General features: G+C 40.9%; 1 long non-coding RNA gene across 1 annotated transcript; it reads left to right on the forward strand.

The window, feature by feature from the left end:
* The first annotated feature begins 534 nt into the window (after nt 1-534).
* Nucleotides 535-2,186, forward strand: LOC133138331 (uncharacterized). The gene is made up of 3 exons (XR_009709719.1): nt 535-732; nt 1,301-1,396; nt 2,115-2,186. It is a non-coding gene; the product is annotated as an uncharacterized LOC133138331 (long non-coding RNA).
* Nucleotides 2,187-25,844: the final 23,658 nt, after the last annotated feature.

The raw sequence follows: 25,844 nt of genomic DNA on the forward strand, positions 1-25,844 counted from the left end.
ACGGCTTTGACACAGTTCTGAGTACGATTGTGATGTCAGGCCTGAAACTAAATTAGTGAAAACGTTATGGAAATACCCAAATGCAGTATTGGGCATAATATTCCAAGCTATTTGTTCCATTCATGAGTTCATCTGCCAGATTATTTACTTTATTATTATTACTATGTCAAACAACAACATGGCTTTGTCATATTATGACAAGAGTGCAACACACGAATTACGCCTGTTGATGATTTTCACCTGCTGTCCATCAACAAATCTCACCAATGTGAAGAGGAATTCAATTATTTTGGTATCATGTGGGAGTGAAACCTATCACTCCAACGACAGTAACTTTCTGCTCTTAATCAGTAGTGTAAGGCTTAGTGGATCACAGACTCAATTGATGATATTGGTTTTGACATATAACATGTTGACTTGGATGATAAGCATTATGGGATCTTGCAGCGCCGCCTCAGGCAGTAGTGACCCTGGATAATGGATGGATGGAGATCTTCTTGATCATCACTGAAGGCAGTCTAACAATGAGGTGTGAGCTTCAGGGAACCTCGGCCAACTGGAACTACATATGGTACAGAGACGGAGCACAGATCTCACTAAATCACACTAGGGAGAGGCACACAGTGGGATTTTGGAATGGCTCCTATGATGGTGAATACAAATGTCAAGGAAACAGGAAGGACAGAGCGTGCTACTCTCTCATCAGTGCAGGCTTCATGACAACTAATATTCGTAAGTTTAATTAATAATTAAGACCACAGACAAGTAAAAGGTGAAATCCAGTGAAATATCCATTGTACCCTAATGTATAACATAACTGGCTTCTTGCAACATTCATTTAATCTTATACAATTCTTTTTCTTTTTTCATATGAACGACTCGTAAACAGTCCACGAACATACATTTCTTAAAACATTTGTGGCAAGAAATAAGCAATACAGTTGCTGAATGATTAATATTTGATCTGCATTGCCTTGTTTTAAAGTTTGAGCTGAGGTTCTGCACTGCAAGCCTCTCCATAGGAAATTAATGGAATGCGTATTTACATGATTCGTAGGACAGGTCGAGACCACTCATAAATGTTGTTTCTACATAATAAAAAATACAAGTGATGGAAGAACAAATCTGTGCTTCTTGCATGAGGCCCATTGTCACTATTAATGAAATGTATTAGATTGCATTATTTTATTTTTGAATTGCAATCGGTATCTGATTGATTGTATATTTAGGCAATGCTTTGAAAACATTCAAAAGATGATATTATGTCTCATTACATCTTCCTGTTCTACCTCCACTGCAGGGCTGTACTTTATTGTGGGTGTTTCTGGTTCAGTCATCATTTTCATAAGCCTGGTGGTGCTGGCAGTCAAATGCTTTAAGAAATGCAGGAAATCAGGTGTGTAGTAGCACTCTTTTACCACAGCTATACATTAGGCTATGCACTTTAACAATGTATTAATGTATCAGCATTGCAAGTAAAACTGAACATTTTGTGTAGAAATGTAAATATATGCGCAATTAATTTCATAAGTTAATATATTTTCCTTTTTTTTTCTTTCAGATTACAGACCTAAATTTTATTTTAAAAATCTTTTGTGTCTCAGACTTTTGCGCAATACTGTATATCTGGAAATAAATTAATAAATAAGAATGGAAATAAATAGAAATATTTTATATAACTTCATATATTCATTGTACATACATATATATTTATGTTACCAGATTTATTAATTCATTCATTTTTTAAATTATTTTATTTATTTTAGTATTATTACATGAGCTCATTTTTTCTATTAACACATTTATGTATTCTTTTTTTATTTATTTATTTATTTAAACTCTTATATAAACTCTCTATGGCCCATAGGGGAGTCAAAAGTGAATATTTTAATGTGTGTCATTGTTTGTCATTGCTTGTGTGTCATTGTTTATCATTGCTTGTGTGTCATTGTTTATCATTGCTGGTGTGTCATTGTTTATCATTGCTGGTGTGACATTGTTTATCATTGCTGGTGTGTCATTGTTTATCATTGCTGGTGTGTCATTGTTTATCATTGCTGGTGTGGCATTGTTTATCATTGCTGGTGTGTCATGATTTATCTTTGCGATTTCAGAAGTTCGAATCAAAAACCAGCTTGATGGGGATGAGTTTTACTCCAGGTTAAATGGATCTTACATAAGTGCAGGTGAGAATGGATTTTTCTGAGTTCTGTTGTTGTTACACTGTGTGCCAAGTGTTTGTTGAATTCTGGCTTTTTTTCCTCTCTTCTCCAGATCATGGATTACCAACTGCTGTGTATGAGGACATACCCCTTTCTACAGAAACTGAAGGTCAAAATACAAATTTCACACCTATTGACAAATTACCCTGGCACTAAACTAAAAACCATGATACTTTGACAGATGTTGTCTTCATTTATACATTACTCTATTGAGATCAAGCTCCATATGTTCTTCCAATGTTTTCCCTCAACCCCTCTGATTTATTGGCAATAGGTTCTGAAGCAGTAATCGGCCAGCATGGTTTCTACTCAGCTGTTCAGTTGACACCATTAAACCAAGGTAAGTTATTATGTTAATTTTTTTTCATAATCATTCTCTGTGATTGTGTAGAGTGATTTCTTATATTTTTCTTGCTTGAGTGTTGTTAAAATCGTATTAGTTAAAGTGCTGTTACTGATATTATGTTATGATCAGGCATTTAAAAAAATATATATTGGCGTAATGCTTGCATGCACTGTGATTGCAGGTCCTGTTCTATAAGTGGACACAGGAATCCATATTCACTCAGTCTTACCTTCATATGTGAGGGAATATACTATATCATACTATATGTATATCCCACTCTGTCATACTATATATTTTTAATATCTTATATAATTTAAGGTCACCATCTTGCCCATTAAATAATGATATGCTGTTGGATCACTATTCATTTCCTATTCTGAAGCAGTCTCCAGAACTGACTTGATGAAAATGTATTAAATAATTAAAGGTACAATAGGTCAGATTTTTGTGTTAAAACATTGTTACAAGACCATTTTAAATCCCTTCCTATCACGGAAAAAGGCTCACTGACATGTAGACTCACCCTCTGCCTGTGTTTATAGTCCTTACATTTGTGTTTCAAAATATGCAGTTGATTGGCCAACACACCAAAACATTGTATAGCTGTACAATAATTCAAGCTCATTGATTGGAAAGTGGTTCTAATTACCACAGCCAATGGTTTCAACGTCAGCACAGAGAAGGGGGAGGGATAAACAGTGTTGTGGTTTGAGGGTGTTTGTTGCTGCAATTCCTCTCTTGACCATTAGAAGTCCAAAATTACCTATTGTACCTGTAAATTCTTCTAATACAGGAGTCCTCAACCCTGGTCCTGTGGGGCTGTAATATGTATTTATTTTCATTGTTACTCAATGCTTAATTTTTCAAATGAATTTAATTTGTCATTTTGCTGACGGTTTTATTCAAAGTGACATATTCATAAACTTTAGTGACAGATCTTATCGTGGCAACACCGGGAATTGAACCACTAAACAAAAATATTTTTTGCCTATTTTTTACAATTTACAATACAACTTATATTCTTTTGACCCTGTACACCAGCACATTGGATCTGAAATGAAACAATTTTTATGAGGTTAAAGTGCAGACTGTCACCTTTAATTTGAGGGTATTTACATGTATTTTAATTTGTTGGGTGATCCGTGTAGGAATTACATCCCTTTTTATAAATCTTCCTGTCATTTTATGTGACCAAACGTAATTGGCTTTTTCAGTTTTGTCCAGTGTATTCAATAATTTCCTAAGTGCAAGTAGAAGAAAGCGTTGAGTATCTAGTTCTGCTTTGGAAATGAGAATAAAACAGTCATAGACGTAGGCCAAACAAAAGGCTCACGGAAAACAGTGTAAATACCCTCAAATTAAAGGTGACAGTCTGCACTTTAACCTCATATCCATCATCCAATTTCAAATTTCATTTCTTCTTAAATTCCTTCAAAGTTTCACGGAGGTGTGTGTATATGTGGCATGTTTCTAGAATTCTCTTCCCACTTCTTTGCTGTGCCTCAGCTGACAAGTGACCATCCAACAGCCCGGTGTGCTCAGTTCTGCTCTGACAGGCTCCCACACATTGGTTTCTCTGAGCTTAATTACCCCTGATGGTTTTTAGCTGTGTGAGCTCTATATTAAGGTCTCTGTTGCCTAGGCAGCCCCTAGCCATTTGCCGAAGAGCAGCAGCCTGTGTTGCCTTGCTAGTGTGTAGGGGGTGTCCGAATCTGCAGAAGTTACTGTGTCGATCTGCGAGATTTGGGCACAGTTTAGTGGGTTCTCTTAGCAAGACGTAGGTTTCTTTTTTGAGACAAGCATTTGAGCCTGCCTAAATCCACAGAAGAACTGTGGCTAGTTCTCCAAATTGTTTGGAACAACCTACCTGCCGAGTTCCTTCAAAATATGTGCAAGTATACCAAGAAGAATTGATGCTGTTTTGAAGGCAAAGAGGGGTCATATCAAATTTTGATTTGATTTAGATTTTTCTTCTGTTCATTCACTTATTCTGTTCCTGCATTTTGTTAATTGATAAAAATAAACTATTAACATTTCTATTTTTGAAAGCATTCTAATTTTCCAGCATTTTTTCACACGTGCCTAAAACCTTTGCACAGTACTGTATATATATATATATATATATATATATATATATATATATATATATATATATATATATATATATTTATATATATGTATATATATATATATATATATATATATAGGTATGCTAGTTAAATTTTCAAATCAATCAAATCAAATCAAACCTGTCCAGGGTGTATTCCTGCCTTTCACCCAATGTATGCTGGGATAGGCTCCAGCCCCCCTGCGACCCTGTTCACGATAAGCAGGTTAGGATAATGGATGGATGGATGGATAATGATTTCCTTGACTTTCATTGGCATGACTGTGGCAATAGCAGACACCAAAGGCTATCAAAAGCCTCAAAACAAGACTCAATAATGAAAGCTCTCATAGCTACCTGCACTAAGGAAGTGATCGAACACACATGACTAATCAGAAACACGCGAAGTCATTTGTCCCGAACATTATGGTGCCCTGAAATGGGAGGGACTACATATGTAAAAAAAAGAGCTGTAATTCCTACATGGTGAAACTAAAATAAAAATACCTTTTTAAAGTTGCTGAGAATGTGAATTGAACCACAGGTGAATTGTTTGATGACAAATGTAAAATTGTGGGGTACAGAGCCAAATGTACATTATGTAGCTTGCCGTATATTTTAATATTTATTTCTAGCATCTCAATATGAATTTGATAGTGTATGTGGATGTTATGTGGAAAATTAAACCAGTGGAATGTGTTTTGATGAATGTGAGGGCTTTATATTTTCTGGTGAGATGTTGCATGCAATAAATCACACAACTGTCCTAATTGCTTCTGGTTCCTTCCTAAATCAATTCAGAAGGCAAAAAGTCTCTTGGAGGTGTACATTCTAAGCATTATGCATGTATTCTTTTACATTAATTGTGAGGATAATTAATAAGATTATGCTCTAACCTAATAAAACGTTGTATTTCAACCTTTTAGGTATGTGACTGGGTTTTTCTTTACAGACAGGAAATGGAAACCTGAGAACTTTCACTTATCTAAATCTAGGTACAACATTTTTTTTTTTTGCATGTTCTGACCATGTCCCCCAGATACTGTCTGTTACCTTGCATTCTCTTCTGCAAATAATCACATGCTTTAAGATTAGTACCTGCGCTAAGCTGTCCTACTGAAACTGGCGGTAGCCTGCTGTTGTTTCACGTCTGTTCTCGACTGGAAGCCATTTTGTGTCATCTCCCCACTTCAGAACTACTCAAATGCATCAAAATCAAAGATATGTTGAAAGCCATAGATGAAATCAGAAAAGGTCGCTAAAATACTTCCGGGTGGCCACTCAGCCGCGGAATGGAGTAATGTTACTTAAAAGTTTTTATTCATTCTTTTTATATTCCAACATTGACCTTATGTGTTCAGACCTTGGTTAAATGACACAGAAAACACTGCCTGCTATTAACATTCCTCAACCTTATCCACCCAGAACTAAGTTATTTGCTGTTGTGACATCAAGGTGATTTCATCTATAGGCCTGCAATGAAATGCAATTGACTTCAGTTAACATGGCAACAAATTTAAATTCCAAGTATTAACACATTAATTTTTGCTAAATATGTTCTTTCTAGAGATCCAATTTGTGCAGGCCTTCTTCATATTTATTACCTTTTAAACATGGGCTACAGTTAATTTGTTAATTCAAAACATAGCTTCAGCTGCTCAAACCATTTCAAGCTGGGAGTTGGTCTGAACTGGACACCCAGCTTAACCATGTCGGCAGGGAGCTGGTCTGAACTGATCACCAAGCTAAACCATGTCGAGCTGGGAGCTGGTCTGAACTGGTCTGGTAAGTATCCATTGGAGTCTAAGGAGATGAAGGAGGAGTGGGGCAGGCAGATCAGCTACCAGCTGTTTCCAAACCTAGCTTGACCTTTTAAAATGGTGACCCAGCTCTTTGTGAGAGGATGACAGACCCTCTCAGACCTCAGGCACCAGTGTTGCTGCACCTCCAATACCTTTCCTGGTCTGGACTTTGCATTGTATGTCTTTCTTCAAGTAGTTTGTTTATATAGTACGCTTATATATTAAGTCAAAAATCTTGAAGCAAAAGATTAATCGTTCACTGTTAATATTTATTTTCTTTTGGAGTTTCTTTTCATAGAATAGATAGATCTGCATCTTGTAATTCCTTTTCAGAAGCCATTAAAGGCTATTCGGAGAAAATAAGATTCAAGATTACTTGTATCACTGGCCTAAGTCATTTCTGGTTCTTAAACCTTCTTGTCTGGAAGCTTGTTTGTGGGTGGGGCGACATTAGCTCAGGCGGTAAGAGCGGTCATCTGGCAGTCAGAGGGTTGCTGCTTCAATCCACTGCCGTGGGTGTGTTGCAGTGTCTCTAAGCAAGACTCCCGACAAGCTGATTGGTACCTTGCATGGCAGCCAATCGCCGTTGGTGTGTGAATGGGTGAATGAGAGGCATCAACTCTAAAGTGCTCAATTGATTAAATGCAGTCCATTTACCATTTTAATGTCTCAGAATGCAGAACAGGAGGGCCAGAGCATCACTCTGCTTTAACAAACCAGGAGAAAACCCTGCAGTGTTTCACATGAACTATTTGCCGTGTGCCGTCTGACCCTTATCAACAGCAGCTCTTTAATCACAAATTATTTTTTTAATTATTAAGAATCCCTTCAGCGAATGTGAGCTAAAGCAGTATCATTCTGAAAGAGAATGAATGGGGCCCTGAATGGGGAAGTGAGAGAAACAACAGGGAACAGTGTTGTGTAATGGTAAAGGCTGCAGACACAGGAACGTCATTTTGTGAAGGCTTGTACCACGATAGCCCATAGCTTTGTGTACAGTCCAACAGGAAACTGTCAGGTTCATTTTCCTAAGGGCTATTTTGTCAGGGGTACAGTTCAGTTTTTGAAAATTGTAAATCACATACATGAGCTTGAACGTATGACTGCCTGTAATTTACTTTAGAAAATGTACAGTACTAGTTTTATTTGGTTCCTGTATGGGTTGGTCCCTTCAACTATATAAAAGGTAGGCCTGTCTTTACTTTAGGCTTGCATCCAGGTCTGTTCTATTTCATCACTGGTGTTTTTAGAATATTCTGCTTTCTGTTGGTCTTGGCATATTCTTGGAATTACTTTTGGAGAGACAAGCTGTGGTTTGGCATCTTCTTTCATTCAGTTATTTTGTGATAACATACGTAAATGTTGGTAACTGAGCACTGACAGGATAAGTACCTCATGCATTTGCATGAGTCGTGTCGGTGTACGAGGGCAGGAGACTGGGGCGGCCTGTCGCGTAGTGGTTAAGGTAAATGACTGAGACACGCAAGGTCAGTGGTTCTAATCCCGGTGTAGCCACAATAAGATCCGCACAGCCGTTGGGCCCTGGAGCAAGGACCTTAACCCTGCATTGCTCCAGGGGAGGATTGTCTCCTGCCTAGTCTAATCAACTGTATGTCGCTCTGGATATGAGCATCTGCCAAATGCCAATAATGTAATGTAATGAGATTGAAGACCTGGAGTCACTGCTGCGAAAAAACATGAAAAGCAGCTCAATGCTGACCCCCAGTGGACACTGCTGGTAACACAAGACCCAAAGAAACTCTGGCTTTGCCTCTCTTCCTGCCTTGCCGCAAAAGGATGCGCTGATGTTTTCTTGCTCTAAGGAAAGATTGGGAGTTCATAACTTCTACTTATAGCTCCTAGAAGGAATATTTAATTGGTTGAATGTCCTTAAAGATGTCAGACCTCAGTCAATGTCTGGGTCAGGAGCAAGGAATGAAAAGCACTTTCATCCACATACCCCTCCACCCAATAAAAAGCTCAGGCAATGAGAACAACATCAGTCATGGCCCTCATGGGAGGTTATCAATCCAGAGACCAGATTCCATAATTCCCCTTTAAATTGAGCTGTCATTAGCAAGGCCGTTTAATCAATGGTCCAGGAAAACGCAAACTTAAAGTTTCATATCTCATTTAGCGACATTCTCAAATGAAATATACTTTATCTGGCTTATACAGAATATGCATGTAGTTATTGAGTATAATCATAGTGTGAAGTAGGTATGTGTTGAATGTGGTTCCATCAATCTTTTTAAGGATCTCAATCTCCTTTCAAAATTTAACAGTGAAGGCCATTCTAAAGGGGCTTGCATGCTGGATATAGCAGTAGGAACAATGCTTTCGCAATGCTTTCCAGCCCTCAGCAGAATGGCCTCATCATTAGAAGAAGAGCCCCTTGATGAACACAAAAAGCATTTCAATGCTTTGGATTGATACATGTACAGTCATGTGAAAAAACTTGGACACCCTATGGACAATTGTGTGTTTTTTAAACATTTTCAGACATATGGATATTTAATATCAATTTGAACAAAACTGAGAGATTCAAGTAATATAACTAAACAAGTAAAACTGAAGAAAATCCTTTTTAAAACTTTCTGTAAAATGTAATAATATAAAAATGCAATTTCTGGTGAGGAATAAATTAGGACACCCCCACATTTTTTCCCACCTAAAATGGCTGAAATCACACACAGGTAAGGGTAAGTCTGGTAAGGGATTTAAAAAGATCTCAAAAGATTTTGAAATCAGCCTTTCCACTGTCCGGAAAATAGTCTACAAGTGGAGGACATTCAAAACAACTGCCAACATGCCCAGGTCTGGCCATCCAAGCAAGTTCACCCCGAGAGAAGACCGCAAGATGCTAATAGAAGTCTCCAAAACCCCTCAAATGTCATCACGGGACCTACAGCAGGCTCTGGCGACTGTTCATGTGAAAGTGCATGCCTCTACAATCAGAAAGAGACTGCACAAGTTTAACTTTCATGGAGGAAACCTTTATTCTCCAAGAGAAACATGAAGGCCAGACTGAAGTTTGCCAGAGAGAACATGGACAAAGACCAGGACTTCTGGAATAATGTTCTTTGGACAGATGAGTCTAAAACTGAATTATTTGGACACCAGAACAGAGGACGTTTGGCGCACACCAAATACAGCGTTCCAGGAAAAGAACCTCATACCAACTGTGAAGCATGGAGGTGGAAGTGTCATGGTTTGGGGATGCTTTGCTGCAGCAGGACCTGGCCAGCTCACCATCATAGAATCTATCATGAATTCTACAGTGTACCAGCGGGTGCTTGAGGAACATGTGAGACCATCTGTAAAAAAAATTAAGCTGAAGCGGAACTGGACCCTGCAACAAGACAATGACCCAAAACATACCAGTAAATCCACCAAGGACTGGCTGAAAACTACAAAGTGGAGAGTCCTGGAATTGCCCAGTCAAAGCCCAGATCTTAATCCCATTGAGATGCTGTGGGGTGACTTGAAACAGGCTGTACATGCAAGAAACCCCTCAAACATCTCACAGGTTAAAGAATTCTGCGTTGAGGAGTGGGGCAAACTTTCCTCAGACCGATGTCAGAGACTGGTAGATGGTTACAAGAAGCGTCTCGCTGAAGTTATTTCAGCCAAAGGGGGGTAACACTAGGTATTAGGGAGTAGGGTGTCCTAACTTTGTCCTCAGTTAGAATATGCATTTATGTTGATGTCTTTTGTTTAATGAGTAAAAAAAGGTTAATTTTTGTTCTTCGATATGTGATCATTTCTTAATGAATAACTGAATATTTAACGGGGTGTCCTAATTTTTTCACATGACTGTATGCTGGTATGTATGTAGGATTATAGCAGGGAAGGATGACTCCAGTCCTGGTCCCTGGTGTAAAATCCAGCGATGACCATCTTGGAATACCAGCTACCAACTGTTTCAAAACCTAGCTTGAGCTGTTTTTTTCAGCAGGGGTGCATCAGTGTTTTCACAGTATTGTTTTTGCCTTTTTTTGGGAATGATCTTATGATGAGTGACAAAAATGGAGCAGCTTCCATTTTTACATGCACTCTCTTTGTACAGCTGTGTGTTTCCTGTGCTTTACCTAGTAACCACACCTGAGTTGCAAGCCCAGCTCCAAACCCTACTGTATATAAATGATGAACAGCTGTGTACAGTGATGTCTGCTGTGCATTACCTGTTAATAGTCATCAGAAAAGACAAATCTTTTACGTTTGAAATTAATCAAAAATAAGTGGTTTAACACCAGTAATATATTTGAGGAACCTGTTGGCTACAATTGCTGTTTGAAGATTTGATTCCCAGATAGGATGCAGCTAGGATGCAATACCGAAGAAAATGGTAAGAATATTGGCTTCATAAACAGCTTTTATATAAAGGTATGGGACTGAAAACAATCCAGATTGCCTGCTTTAATGAGCAAGTGACTTTATGCTATGCAGAAATATAATATTAATATATCTTCATTTGGTATAAAATAAGTAATGTCTGATAATTGCACTGTTTTAATATTCACAGTTGCCTTCACTCTTGTCTCTTGTCCCAATGTGTCTAATTTGAGCAGGAGCAGGAGGAGCTAAACCATAACAAAGAATGATGAGAGGACCAGGTTGGGCCAGTGGTCTCCAACCCTGGTCCTGGAGAGCTACGAGGTCTGCTGGTTTTTGTTGTTACTCTGCACTTAATTAAGCAATTAGAGCAGTTAATTACACGGTTACCTCACCTCACCTGCTTACCTGATTCTGAACTGAGTGCTGATTTTAACGAGAAAACAAAAACCAGCATAACGAGTATCTCTCTAGGACCAGGGTTGGAGACCACTGGGTTGGACTGCTCACACATTCCTTCTGTTCCACCTGCTGGTGGAGGAAGGAATTAACAGGGATGCTCATATGTTAAATCAAAACTGATGTGCTGAATATGAATCTTAAAAGTGCATTTTCAAGTACAGCATACTGATTGACCTGCTTAACTTAATGTTCTTGTCTTTCTTCATTTCAGATGAAGGATCTTCCAGGACATTTATGGAGGTGGCTGAAAGAAGAACAAAAATGTGTAAATATAAAGGAAAAGAAAGTATGTTTATTGACTCCAGCAGTTGGTCTGTACTCTGTGAGTTCACAAAGCCAGCTCCTTGACAGTGTCCTTTCTGGTCAGAAAATAAATATCCACAAATAATACGGTCAAAGTAAAGATGGAACCAGATATCTGGTGGGGTGCTATTCCTGGCTGTGTCCTCTATTGTGGCTGTATAAGTTAAGTAGTTGTGCCAAGAAAATGACTGAATCAAATTAACATTGTATCAAAATGGACATTGTTTGAAAATGCGTAGATATTTATTAAAACTCATTTTCATTCTGTTCCAATTTCAGAGTTAGCGTGTCTGCGTCTTCGTTACGGGTGTCTGTTTCTTCTCAACAAGCTATTTTAATGTCAGACTATAAATGTTTCTTCTGGGCAGTGTTATCATGCCCATTGACTTAGGGTAGGCATGTGTTTGCCAAAACATGGCCAATAAAAACGAAAGCGATCGAAAAAAAACAGCTTTTGCTTGAAGATATATGAGCGTCATTGATGGTTGCTTCAAAATGTAGCTGCCCACGGTCTGGACAGTTTTTTTTAGAGTTTCTTCCTCTTTATTTGTGTAAACTGGAAGAAACAGCCTGAGGTCTATAAATACAGCAATGACAAAGGGAGGGGGAAATTGTATGTTTTGCCATCAGCAGTGACACCAGCTCGTCCAGTCGATCTTTTAGCAATGTTTACAGAGAACACATTAAAATCTCTAACGAAACATACAGTAGGCCTGCTTACCCTACTGTATGGTGGGAAATTATTTTGTAACAAAACTGATTTAGTGGAATTGAAGATAACAAGTCCCCCCAAATCTTTGAGTCAAACTCTTAAGTTGGAAATTGCATTGTTCAAACTTCCTGGGGGGGGGAGGACCCTGAGAACCACATTGAGGTGATTCTTAAAGCAGTATGCAGTGAACTGCAGCAAGCTTCAAATACCTCTTTTTACATTGATCAAAACAACATTGTTTACACACAGGGCTCATTTGAGCTGGGTTTCAAAGTCCAATGTGTGTTTATCCAGTATGGAAAAAATGACATCAAAAGTATTTGCACGACAGCGACAGTATGCTAAATTTCTACATTCTATTAAAATACTCATCTGAGAATCTTTCATTATATCAAGGTACATAAACTTGTTTTGAAAATGAAAAAGTGGGAGCACATACAGTTTGGGAGCAAAATATGAAACAATATGTAGTTAATATTGCTACACTGTCTACCCTCCAATAACAGAAGTTGCCCAAGACATGAAACCCCCCATCATTCTCCCCCTGATGGAAATTCAAGCAAAAGCTAATTGAACACGATGTTTTGCAAATTACAATATTTTTAATCAAATTAATACAATGCCAGATATTACATTTAGCTCTCAAGCCCCTACGATGCACATTATTATATACGTTGTAGCAGATCTACTTTTAATAAGTGATACAATATGTCTTGTAATGTCTTGTAGGGCTAGCGTAATGCAAACTGGATGCATTTCACAACTTTTCATCAAATTTTAGTCTGCATGGACATGCAGTTCATGTACAATATTGTAACACAGATTATTGTTGCTATTTTGTGACTCCGTTACTGTATATATCATTGGAGTCAACAAAATGATTATAGGTTGACCAGCTGCCAGTTACAACTGAGACCAGGCTGTACATGTATATGACGTCGACCTCTGGAATTATTGTTGCGTTCATATTTATATCATACAAAAAACAGTAATATAATAAAACCGCAAGATTGTTGAAAAGACTCCACTAGCGAGAATACCAATTCAGATTTTTATCAACCTCATTTGCAAAGCAGGCCAATAAAACTCCACCCTCCCCCAAGTCCTTGATACCATTTCTCTTTGTCAAAAAATCATGTTCCAATATAAGAACAAAAATACACTCACCCCTTCCTGATTTCTTATTTTTTTGCATGTTTGTCACACTTAAATGTTTCAGATCATCAAACAAATTTAAATATTAGTCAAAGGCAACACAATTAAACACAAAATGCAGTTTTTAAATGAAGGTTTTTATTATTAAGGGAGAAAAAAAATCCAAACCTACATGGCCCTGTGTGAAAAAGTGATTGCAATAATAAGGGTTTAGAAATAAGATGCTACTTACCTGTACATTGTCCACAGAGACGGACAAGTCCGCTGGATTTAAGGGTTTAGAAAACCAGGGTTAAATTATGCAATAGGTCCCGAATCCTTTTTTAAAGCACTTGGTGGTATGACCAGGCTTCTTTCAACAAACTGAAATACGGGGCTTGAATGTCATTTTTTAAACTTACTAACTGTCAGCGCAAGCACACAAGTTTCTGCCTAAGCACCCAGTGCTTGAGCAAAATGTTGGATGGTTTTGATCAGTAATGTTTTCCAAACTTTGTACGGTGGTTGGTCTTACCAAGTGATTTTGAAACTGATCTTGTTCTGAGAAGGAGCAGAGCAAGAGCAGCCATAATAAGACACGCCAACATGCCCAGAGCTGCACCAACCACAACCAGGCTGTCTGTAACACCTAACAGAAAGCAGTAGTTCAGGAAGTTCAATCTTTTTTGAAGATCCATGACACATGCAGAAGCAATTCACACATTCAATTTTGCAAAAATATTTTTAGATTTTAGATTTAAGATGAATAACATTAAAAGGGTTTTTCCCATTTCAGTGCTATAATTTGGATTATTTCTGCAATGATTCTGCAATAATCCAATAATCTATGCCAAAGTATTTTTTATCAGACATATTTGACCTTGTAATGAATGCATTTCCCTTAAAAACCCATCATCATTTGATGCACTATAGTGCCGGTGCTTCAACTAGTCAACTAGTGCAGCATTCTACCCTGTACTGTGAAACCTTGAATGAATCTAAAACTCAGTTCAAAGGTTTAATTCCAATTACCGTTGTTTCCATCCAATGTCAGTGGGACTGTGGCAGTTTCCATTGAGTAATCTGTAAAAGAAGGCAGTAGTAGATCACTTATTGAATGTTACAATCAAGAAATGATGGATCCACATAAAACTCGAGTGAAATTATTTTACTTCTCTCTAAAGCATAGATGGATAACATAGCTGTACCTTAGACCAGCATTTTAGTGAAATACTTTTTATTTAAAAAAATATAACAGAAAAGGACTCTCAACATGTGAAGGAATTTCAGTGTATTTGAAGAAGCACTGTGCCTTTTTAAATAATAGACTTACTATATACAGTACATATACCTATATTTCATATATTGTAAGGTATTACATTTCTGAAACTAACCAGTTTGGCCAGTACCCCAGATAGTGTCAAATGTCATGTGTGGGCTTAAATTATATATGTCCAAGAATATATCTGCAGCCAAATGAGCAGTTCGTAGTGCACAAGATCATCGCTATGACTTCCTAAAACTGCACTCATTTACAGTATACAGCTTATTTTGGTTCTTTATCAGTTCCTATTTTGGTTAAGATGTTTGCATGTTCAGATCTGAATGAAAGCCAAGCAAGAATGGCTGGCAAGTGCATGGGGGACGCACCGCTCACAAACTCACAAGTTGAGTTTTTGATATACATCTCTCGGGTTACTCTAAAATCACATGCACATTTTTTGATCATGACACAGATGCAAACATTGTGGGAAGAGTTGTCTGCATATGTAAAGTGGTGTGAAAAAGTGTTTGCCCCCTTCCTGATTTCTTATTTTTTTGCATGTTTGTCACACTTAAATGTTTCAGATCGTCAAACAAATTTAAATATTAGTCAAAGACAACACAAGTAAACACAAAATGCAGTTTTTAAATGAAGGTTAAAAAAATTCCAAACCTACATGGCCGTGTGAAAAAGTGATTGCCCCCCCTGTTAAAACATAACTTAACTGTGATTTATCAAACCTGAGTTCAATTTCTCTAGCCACACCCAGGCCTGATTACTGCCACACCTGTTCTCAATCACGAAATCACTTAAATAGGACCTGCCTGACAAAGTGAAGTAGACCAAATGATCCTCAAAAGCTAGACATCATGCCGAGATCTAAAGAAATTCAGGAACAAATGAGAAAGAAAGTCATTGAGATCTATCAGTCTGGAAAAGGTTATAAAGCCATTTCTAAAGCGTTGGGACAGTGAGAGCCATTATCCACAAATGGCGAAAACATGGAACAGTGGTGAACCTTCCCAGGAGTGGCCGGCCGACCAAAATTACCCCAAGAGTGCAGCGACGACTCATCCAAGAGGTCACAAAAGACCCCACAACAACATCCAAAGAACTGCAGGCCTCACTTGCCTCAGTTAAAGTCAGTGTTCATGACTCCACCATAAGAAAGAGACTGGGCAAAAATGGCCTGCATGGCAGAGTTCCAAGACGAAAACCACTGCTGAGCAAAAAGAACATTAAGGCTCATCTCAATTTTGCCAGAAAACATCTTGATGTTCCCCAAGACTTTTGGGAAAATACTCTGTGGTCTGATGAGACAAAAGTTGAAGGTGTGTGTCCCATTACATCTGGCGTAAAAGTAACACCGCATTTCAGAAAAAGAACATCATACCAACAGTAAAATATGGTGGTAGTGTGATGGTCTGGGGCTGTTTTGCTGCTTCAGGACCTGGAAGACTTGCTGTGATAAATGGAACCATGAATTCTGCTGTCTACCAAAAAATCCTGAAGGAGAATGTCCGGCCATCTGTTTGTGACCTCAAGCTGAAACGAACTTGGGTTCTGCAGCAGGACAATGATCCAAAACACACCAGCAAGTCCAGCTCTGAATGGCTGAAGAAAAACAAAATGAAGACTTTGGAGTGGCCTAGTCCTGACCTGAATCCTATTGAGATGCTGTGGCATGACCTTAAAAAGGCGGTTCATGCTCGAAAACCCTCCAATGTGGCTGAATTACAACAATTCTGCAAAGATGAGTGGGCCAAAATTCCTCCACAGCGCTGTAAGAGACTCATTGCAAGTTATCGCAAACGCTTGATTGCAGTTGTTGCTGCTAAGGGTGGCCCAACCAGTTATTAGGTTTTCACACAGGGCCATGTAGGTTTGGATTTTTTTTATCCCTTAATAATAAAAACCTTCATTTAAAAACTGCATTTTGTGTTTACTTGTGTTGTCTTTGACTAATATTTAAATTTGTTTGATGATCTGAAACATTTAAGTGTGACAAACATGCAAAAAAATAAGAAATCAGGAAGGGGTGAGTGTATTTTTGTTCTTATATTGGAACATGATTTTTTGACAAAGAGAAATGGTATCAAGAAATTGGGGGAGGGTGGAGTTTTATTGGCCTGCTTTGCAAATGAGAGGTTGATAAAAATCTGAATTGGTATTCTCGCTAGTGGAGTCTTTTCAACAATCTTGCGGTTTTATTATATTATTGTTTTTTGTATGATATAAATATGAACGCAACAATAATTCCAGAGGTCGACGTCATACGTTCTGTACATGTACTTTTTGTTTACAATTGATTGGTATTCATCATACACTTGTGATTCCAAAAAATGCTACACCTGTTCGATAAATCTGGTGGAATTTGTTTGGTTGGTTGATCAAACATAAATTTGGACACAGATTTCTGAAATTATTGATGAATGAGGACATAATGCAACAGAAATCAGCTGTGAATACAAAAACAGAAACCTGCACCACAGCACAAGGCAGCAGCTGTGACAGATGTTGCCACCAGCTCCAATACAGCCACCAGGTTTGGGGCAGGAGGATGGCTGGCAGAGTGTATGAAGGGAAAAGCCAAAAGCGAGGCTCCCGGGAGGCTCCCCATCTTCTTTTTCTTTCGTTTTGTTTAACGGTGGTTATATGTGGCTAAAGGTGCATTACCGCCACCCACTGAGCTGCAGTGTGGACTGGAGAGGCTTACAGACTACTTGAAATAAAATATCTCTGTTGAGGAAAAATAGATCATATTTACCTTGTACATTCAATGTAGATGAGCTGCTAATCAGAGAGTATACAGCAGCTCTCTGAAGCTTTCCTCTGCAGGTGTATGGTCCAGTATGTGACGGATCAGCAGAGAGGATTGTGTATGTGTCTCCATTTACACTGCTGGAGTCAACCTCGTCTACAGGAAGCTCCTGTCCATCTCTGTACCATTCATATATCCATTCTGTAGAGCTACCCTGAATTACACACCTCAGAGTCATCGTTTCATTGGGGAAGACCTCTGTCCATCCAGACTGCACTGTCAGCTGGGCTTCTGGGAGAGCTGAAAATGAATATGACAGTGTATTGCTGTAAATAGAAGGCTTCAGAAGAAAACACTTTCAAGGATTTTTACCAGATATTTTAATGCATTATCACTGCCGTGTAAATGAAATGTAGAAGAAGCAACATAAAACATGACAAAAGAAAGGGGGGTTTTTTCTCACCCTGTGTCCTCACAGTAAATGACTTTTTTCAACCAGTTTCCAGAAGTCATTCATTTTCTAGGGAGCTGAGTGATGGCCAGCAGCATGAGCAACTGGGCAACTGAGACACAAGTTGCCCAAAAAAGGTTCCGCGGCTTAACTTTTGGGTTGCAATGTCCGTAAACATCCAATCAGAGTTCTGTGCTTCCTAGTTTCTGAACCGATTTTATCCTATTTTGTGAATAATTGTTCTACCCGACTTCAATAAATGCAATGGAGCAGCAGCTAAAAACTTAAGAACTGTGGCAAATACGTAGCTTGCTCTACCAAAATCAGTCACATGAACTTTTTTACAGCACCAGAAAGCTGGCTATCGCTAATGATCTAGCTGTTAAATGAATTACTTCAAGCCCTGGCCCCTCCCTCAACCAAGTACACTTGAGCGACCTGTTAACCAAGTCGCTCACAGTGAGAACACTGGGTTAGATATCCACAAAGTAAAGTCGAAATAATGTAATGATGGGCAGAGAGAGGCACTGAAGATAAGTTTATCTCGTCTTATTCACCTCTTGGATACAAAAAGAACAATTTAAAGTACTGGGTTCATTAAAGTAAATAAGGTATGTCTGTGCCTCAAACTGTCTATATTGAAAATCAATAACTTTTCACACTTACTTAGAACTTTCAGGTTAACAGGACTGCTGGTTATGGACTGAACTGCTCTCCTTGTGAGTTTTCCTCTGCAGGTGTATGGTCCAGTATGTGACTGATCAGCAGAGAGGATTGTGTATGTGTCTCCATTTACACTCCTGGAGTCATTATATTACATTACGTGGCATTTAGCAGACGCTCTTATCCAGAGCGACGTACAACAAAGTGCAAATCAAACACAAGAACAAGTGCAAAAGTGGACCTGAGAGGACAGTACAGTTCCGAGTCCTAGTGTAAACATACAGAAATTCAGAACCCTTGAAGAGTCAGCCTCGTCTACAGGAAGCTCCTGTCCATCTCTGTACCATTCATATATCCACTCTGTAGAGCTGCTCTGAATTACACACCTCAGAGTCACTGTTTCATTGGGGAAAACCTCTGTCCATCCAGACTGCACTGTCAGCTGTGTTTGAGGTACACCTGCAAGTCAATACAACAGTTTCTATTAATGAAATGAAAGCATCGTAAACACTCTCTTCATATTTCTAAATGATTAAAGCACATCTGTCAGGATCTGTGTTTTTCATTATCTTGAGTATTTTTCTACTTGCTTTGCGTTTCCGTGTTTTGTTACCCTCTGTGCACACCATAATCTGACTGTCAGTTCAATTCACCTCACTCATTTGTTTCACCTGTGTTTCACTTCTTGATTGTTTCCCACATCTGATTGTCATTCCCTTTTGTTAGCTGTGTTATAAAAACCACTTTCTTGGTCTTGATCATCTCCAGATTGTTATGCGTCCTGACCATAGTCTCCAGTGTTTATTTGTGATTGATATCTGTAAGGCGGAAATTATTAAATCTGGTCTCGCTGGTCAGCTCGCTCACCTCCTCTGATACAATGGCAATATGTGGCTATAAAGTAATTTAACTATCCCCCCCAGGGCATACATCTTTAGCCCCCACTTTCTCGGCACCCATACAGGCGGGAGCCTGTGGCGGAAAAACTCATGCATTTTTCGCTAAACAGCTGTCTTCCTGAACCCCCTGTAAATCCCCCCTCCTCTCACATTCCTTTCAGGGTTGGAGCGCTGAAATGGTGTATATGGCATAAAGATGTTTCATGACAATCCTAGATCAGAACATAGTTCTGATTGTTTCAGTGTGACTGGTGCAATGGTCTAATTTCCACAATAGTATACCTAGGACAACATAACCATCCAGGAACCTAAGGGGAAACTGTGTGGAAATCTGTCCCTGTGAAAGCCATTGGCCTCATCCCCTGACCCCCTGCTCACTGCCTGGGGAGGCCTGGCTCTAAATTCCAAATGGGCAAGATCAAAGGCCTGATTTTGGCTTCAAGGAGACTAAATCAAGCAATCTGGGAAGATTGTAACTGTCTTCCCACACCGTGCATATTCTGTGTCTGTGTTACAAGCCTATCAGGGAAGATCGTAACCGATTTCCCACACCATGTATATTCTGTGTCTGTGTGTAGCTGAAGCAGGCTGGGTAAGATTATTAACTTTGTCCATCCATCCATCCATTATCTTAACCCACTTATCCTGAACAGGGTCGCAGGGGGGCTGGAGCCTATCCCAGCATGCATTGGGCGAAAGGTAGGAATACACCCTGGACAGGTCGCCAGTCCATCGCAGGGCACACACACCATTCACTCATACACTCATACCTATGGGCAATTTAGACTCTCCAATCAGCCTAACCTGCATGTATTTGGACTGTGAGAGGAAACCGGAGTACCTGGAGGAAACCCACACAGACACGGGAAGAACATGCAAACTCTACACAGAGAGGCTCCGGCCGATGGGGATTCGAATCTAGGACCTCCTTGCTGTGAGGCAGCAGTGCTACCCACTCCAACATCCGTGCCGCCATTATTTACTTTGTATTTCTATTTGTAATTTCTGTATGTTGTAATTGACTTCTGAATTCTAAGCTAATGACCTACCTGCCTGTCAATAAATTCTTCTGATTTTAACTTCTGTGATCTCCATGACTCTAATCCATTTTTATACCTTTTTCAGCCTAAATTATGACTGAACTGATCAGTGGATTGGTACTTTAGTGGAGTCCCCAAGTGGGGATAGGCAGGTAAGCTAAGACTGGTGGCGCATGGTTCTGGTGATTTGACGTGAAGAGAACCCATGGACGTTCTTCTTCGGTTCTTGTCAAATTAGCGTTAAGGAGCCCTCTGAATGCACGCTGACCAGGGATCACAACTAGCTATGCACAATATAATGCATGTATTGTGTTGGCTAGACCCCCAACCTCTGTGTTCTCCAATGAACTGAGATTCGGCAACAGTGCTAGCAGGGAGCATATATTGAGTAATGGTGGCACACAGGGAAGAGTCGAGTGTAACCACTCCAAGATTTGCGCATGATTAAAACCAAATTCTAAATTCTAGTTTCATTTGGAGGCAAATAATGAGTTAAACAATAGCAACTGCTTAGCTTACTTTTTGTGATTATAGATATTCGGTGTTGTTCAGCTCCTTTGTGAATGTCCTAATGCTACTATAGAATATTGACATTTGGACGACAGATCGGATATATCCGTGATGACAACATGGCCCCGTTTGCAAGCGGAGAATATTAAGAATCTTTCTGATCTGTTTCAGGCCTGTTTTAAGCGGGATATGGAGCAGGGTGATTCATATCTGACTCGTGGCAACGGACCCAGTATATTCTTAAATGTGATTGTGCTCTGTTCATAAACGGAGGATAAAATAACTGACAAATCCCTTTTTCGCATCAACAACACCAGTAGGAAAAACACCAGCTATTCCCTCATTGGTCTAGCTGTGCGGGTTCTACATACTCGATACGACCTGTTTTGGTTTCGACTTCCGCATTTTGCTTATCCCGTCTGTTTAGTTTTGATCCACTGTTTATCAACCTGTTTTTGTTTTTTGACCTCTGTCTTTGGATTATGTTTTTGTCTGGTCTGCCCGCTTGTATTCAACCTTTCACCTGTGACCATGAGATTTGGATTATACTTGATATACCTGTTTGCTGGAGTATTGACCCTTTTTCTGGACACTTGATAACAAACTGCCTATTCCGTGCTTTTCCTGTTTACTGGCTATCAAACCTCGCCAGTCTGACCTGCCTTTGCTTCAATAAAGACTTTGAACAAAAAGCTATGCCTTGGTCTTGCTTCTGGGTCTGGTGTTCTATAAACCTGATGACATCAATCAAAGCCACATTCTTCTATTGTAATAACTCTCACCAGATATGTTCAAAGTCAGAGGATCACTGAAGTCTGAGTAAAAAGGGTTTCTTCCTCTTGCAGCTCTACTCTCCACTGTGGGCCAGAGCAGCAGGGCTGATGGTGTAACTGGACCCTTCAGACCTGCTGCTGGCAGTTTTGGACAGAACTGTTCTCAGTGTGTCTTTGTACCAGGAATACTCCCAGCCAGCAGGATCTCCCCAAAACCCACAGCTCAGGGTGACACTCTCTCCTGTGTACATCTCTCTGCTGGGGGCATTCTGGGTAATAACAGGCTTTGGCTTTCCCCCTTCCAAAAGTAAACATGTGCTTAATCTTAATTTCTTAGCATTCATAAATATAGATAGGCTTCATCACATACAAGATCATATGGTTAAGAAAAAATTGGTCACACTTTATAATAACAATCATTTATATGTTACTAGTTACAGTTCTAGCCTCCTTGTTTCCTTGCCCTTGCCCTTGTTCCTGAGTCCTTGCCCTTGCCCTTGTTTATCTGGATTTCCGGTTCTGACCCCTGCCTGGTTCCCTGGACTCTTCTTTGCCTTGTGGATATCTATACCTCTGCTTTGTTGGACTGACCCCCTGCTTTTTGACCCTGGCCTGTTTTTTGACTCTGCTCTGTCTGCCCCTTTTGAAATTAAACCTGCCATTTTTCTGCACCCCTGTCTGCATTTGGTTCCTCTGTTCCCCCTCCGGCATAACAGTCACTGTTGATGGCAAAACATATAATTCCCCCCTCCCTTTGTCATTGCTGTATTTATAGACCTCAGGCTGTTTCTTCCAGTTGAAACAAATAAAGAGGAAGAAACTCTAAAAAACTGACCAGACAGTGGGCAGCTACATTTTGAAGCAACCAGGAGGGGCGGGGGAAATCAGGAGGGAGGACTAAGGTAGAGTTTGAAAAGGTGTTTTTTTTAGTCTGCGTTGAAATAGGGGGAGGGATTCTGCTGTCCTGACAGTTGTAGGCAAGTCATTCCACCACTGAGGAACCAGAACGGAAAACAGGCGTGAACGGAGTGGTCTAGCTGGGGAGTAGGGAGTGATCAAGGATTGTATGTAAGGTGGCCCAGTCCCTTTAGCAGCTTGAAATGCCAACACTAGGGCCTTGAATCGGATGCGTGCGGCAATAGGAAGCCAGTGGAGGCCAATGAGAAGCGGGGTGACATGAGCCGACCTGGGCTGACTGGTGATCAGGCGGGCTGCAGCATTCTGGACCAGCTGGAGGGGCTTGATGGCACACGCTGGGAGACCGGCTAGGAGGGAGTTGCAGTAATCCAGGCGGGAAATGACGAGCGTATATTATACAGAAAGAACTTGCAGGTTCTAGCAGTGGAGGATACTTGTGGAGCCAGGGTGAAGCAGTTATCAAGAGTTACCAAGATTCTTTGCCCTACGGGAGGAAGAAACTACAAAGTCCTCAACAGTCAGTGAGAGGTCGATTGACGGAGAGGACTTAGCAGGGATGTAGAGAAGCTCAGTTTTGGCAAGGTTGAGCTTCAGGTGGTGGGAAGTCATCCACACAGAGATATCAGCCAAGCAGGCAGAGATCTGTGTGGTGACTTGGGTGTCGGGGGGGGGGAAATAAAGAGTTGGGTGTCATCAGCGTAGGAATGATAAGAAAAGCCATGGGAAGAGAACAGAACCGAGGGACATGGTGTATAGCGAGAAGAGGAGAGGCCCAAGAACTGAGCCCTGCGGGACTCCAGTTTGTAGGGGGTGAGGGTCAGAGACTGAGCCCCTCCAAGTCACCTGGTAGGAGCGACCAGAGAGGTAGGAGGAAAACCAAGCGAGTGCAGACCCTGTGACACCCATCCCAGACAGCAATGAGAGCAGAATCTCATGGTTGACTGTATCGAAGGCGGCTGACAAGTCGAAGAAGATGAGGACAGAGGAGAGGTATTTGGCTTTAGCAGAGTGGAGTGCCTCAGTGACTGCGAGCAAGGCGGTCTCAGTGGAGTGGCCACTCTTGAAGCCAGACTGGTTGGGGTCATCGAGATTGTTCTGGAGAAGATAAGTGGACAGTTGGGAGCAGACCGCCCGTTCCAGAGTTTTAGCGAGAAAGGGAAGAAGAGAGACAGGCTGGTAGTTGTTCAGGGCAGAGGGGTCAAGAGTAGGTTTGTGTGGTATGGGCTCTGGCGTGTGACTCTGGCCCTCATCAGGGAAGATGGTGCTGGAAGAGAGGGAGTTGTTGATTAGAGAGGAGAAAAGGGAGAATGTCATCAGATATAGATTGTAGGAGGGGAGAGGGGATGGGGTCAAGAGGACAGGTGGTCAGGCGGTGGGATGTAAGGAGTTTCAATGTGTCGGAGTCAGAGAGGGGAGAAAAGGAGGCTAGGGAGTTGGGGAAGGTAGGAGGGTCAGCGGGGGGAGAGGGTTGGGAGAAGGAATTGCGAATGGCATCGACCTTCTTTTCAAAGAAGGAGACAAAGTCATCAGGTGTGAGTGATGAGGGGAGTGGGGGGGGAAGGGGGGCCAGAAGGGAGGAGAAGGTTGAAAACAGTTTGCGGGGATTAGAGGTGACTGCGTTAATTTTCGAGTGAAAGAAGGAAGATTTAGCTAGAGAGACAGGAATGGAAAGATAAGAGGGCATGGAAGGAAGCTATATCACTGGGGAGACAGGACCTTTTCCATTTTCCATCCGCTGCCCGCAGTTCGGTTCGGACAGCTCGTAGAGCATCAGAAAGCCAAGGACTGAGGGGGGAAGGCCCGAGCTAGTTTGGTGGTGAGGGGACACAGAGAGTCAAAGGAAGATGAGAGGGAGGACATGAGAGTTGTAGCAGCATCATCGGGAAACAGTCGAGAGAAAGACTCCGTGGTTGGTAGGGAGGAGAGGATTGTAGATGAGGGGGTGGAGGAAGACAGGTGGCGTAGGTTCTGCCGACAGGTGACAGTGGATGGTGGGAGAGATGGATGGGTGTTAGAGGAAAGTGGAAGAGAGTTGAAGGAGTGGTCAGATATATGGAGTGGTGTTACAGAGAGGTTGGTTGTTGTGCAGCTACTTGTGAAGATGAGGTGAAGAAGGTTGCCTGCTTTGTGGGTGGGAGGGGAAAGAGTGAGGGTAAGGTCAAAAGAAGAAAGGAGGGAGAGAAAGGTAGACTGGGTGGACTCTGAGTTGAGGTTGAAGTCACCCAGGAGGATCAGGGGGGTGTCATTGACTGGTGAGGAGCTAAGGAGGATGTCCATCTCATCCAAGAAGCTCCCAAGAGGACCCGGGGGGCAATAAACAACAATAATAAACAGTTTGCACGGCAAAGTAGCCAAAGTAACAGAAACTGCATGAAATTCAAAAGAGGAGAAGGTGAAGGATGAGGAGAAGACACTAGATCTCCATGAGGATGAGATTAGGAGACCTGTGTCACCTCCTCTGCCAGAGGTTCTGGGTGTGTGGGAAAAAGAAAAGGCAGAGGAAAGGGCAGCCGGGGTGGCTGTGTTCTCTGGTGAGAGCCGCATTTCAGTTAAAGCAAGAAAGTCAAGGTTGAGGTGGGAGGCATAGGCAGATATGAAGTCTGCTTTCTGGACAGCGGACTGGCAGTTCCAGAAGCCACCAGCCACACAGAGATCAATACCAGCGGTCCGGGAGGGAAGATGAGGTTTGAGATATTCTGCCCATGTGGGAACACATGGAGGGAACTAGGGAGGACAAGAGAAATACTACATAGTGAAATGAGGGCAGGCAGCGAAAACAAAAACACTCATCAGGCTCTCAGACAGCCTGGATGGACACCCGTAGATAGACACCCTCGACTTTGTACGCCTGCGACTTCGTATGCCGAGGCAAGTAGCTGAGGCTGCCGCACCCAGCTGCCGCTGGTGCGCTACACAACTGCTTAAATAACTAGCTGACGCTGAATACAGAAAATGCTACCAACCCACTGCAGAACACTAATGCACACTGAAGTGAGTTCAGTTGTGCCAGTAATTATACCCTAAGCAGGGTGCAAACTATTGGCTCCTCCTACAACAAAAGCTGTGGCCTGTCAGCCAGTAAAAACAATAGCCTAACTCAATAGCCTAGCTCACCTGAGAGAAACAAACATCTAACCCAGTT

Source organism: Conger conger, chromosome 10 (genome assembly GCF_963514075.1).
Source record: "Conger conger chromosome 10, fConCon1.1, whole genome shotgun sequence".
Taxonomy (NCBI): domain Eukaryota; kingdom Metazoa; phylum Chordata; class Actinopteri; order Anguilliformes; family Congridae; genus Conger; species Conger conger.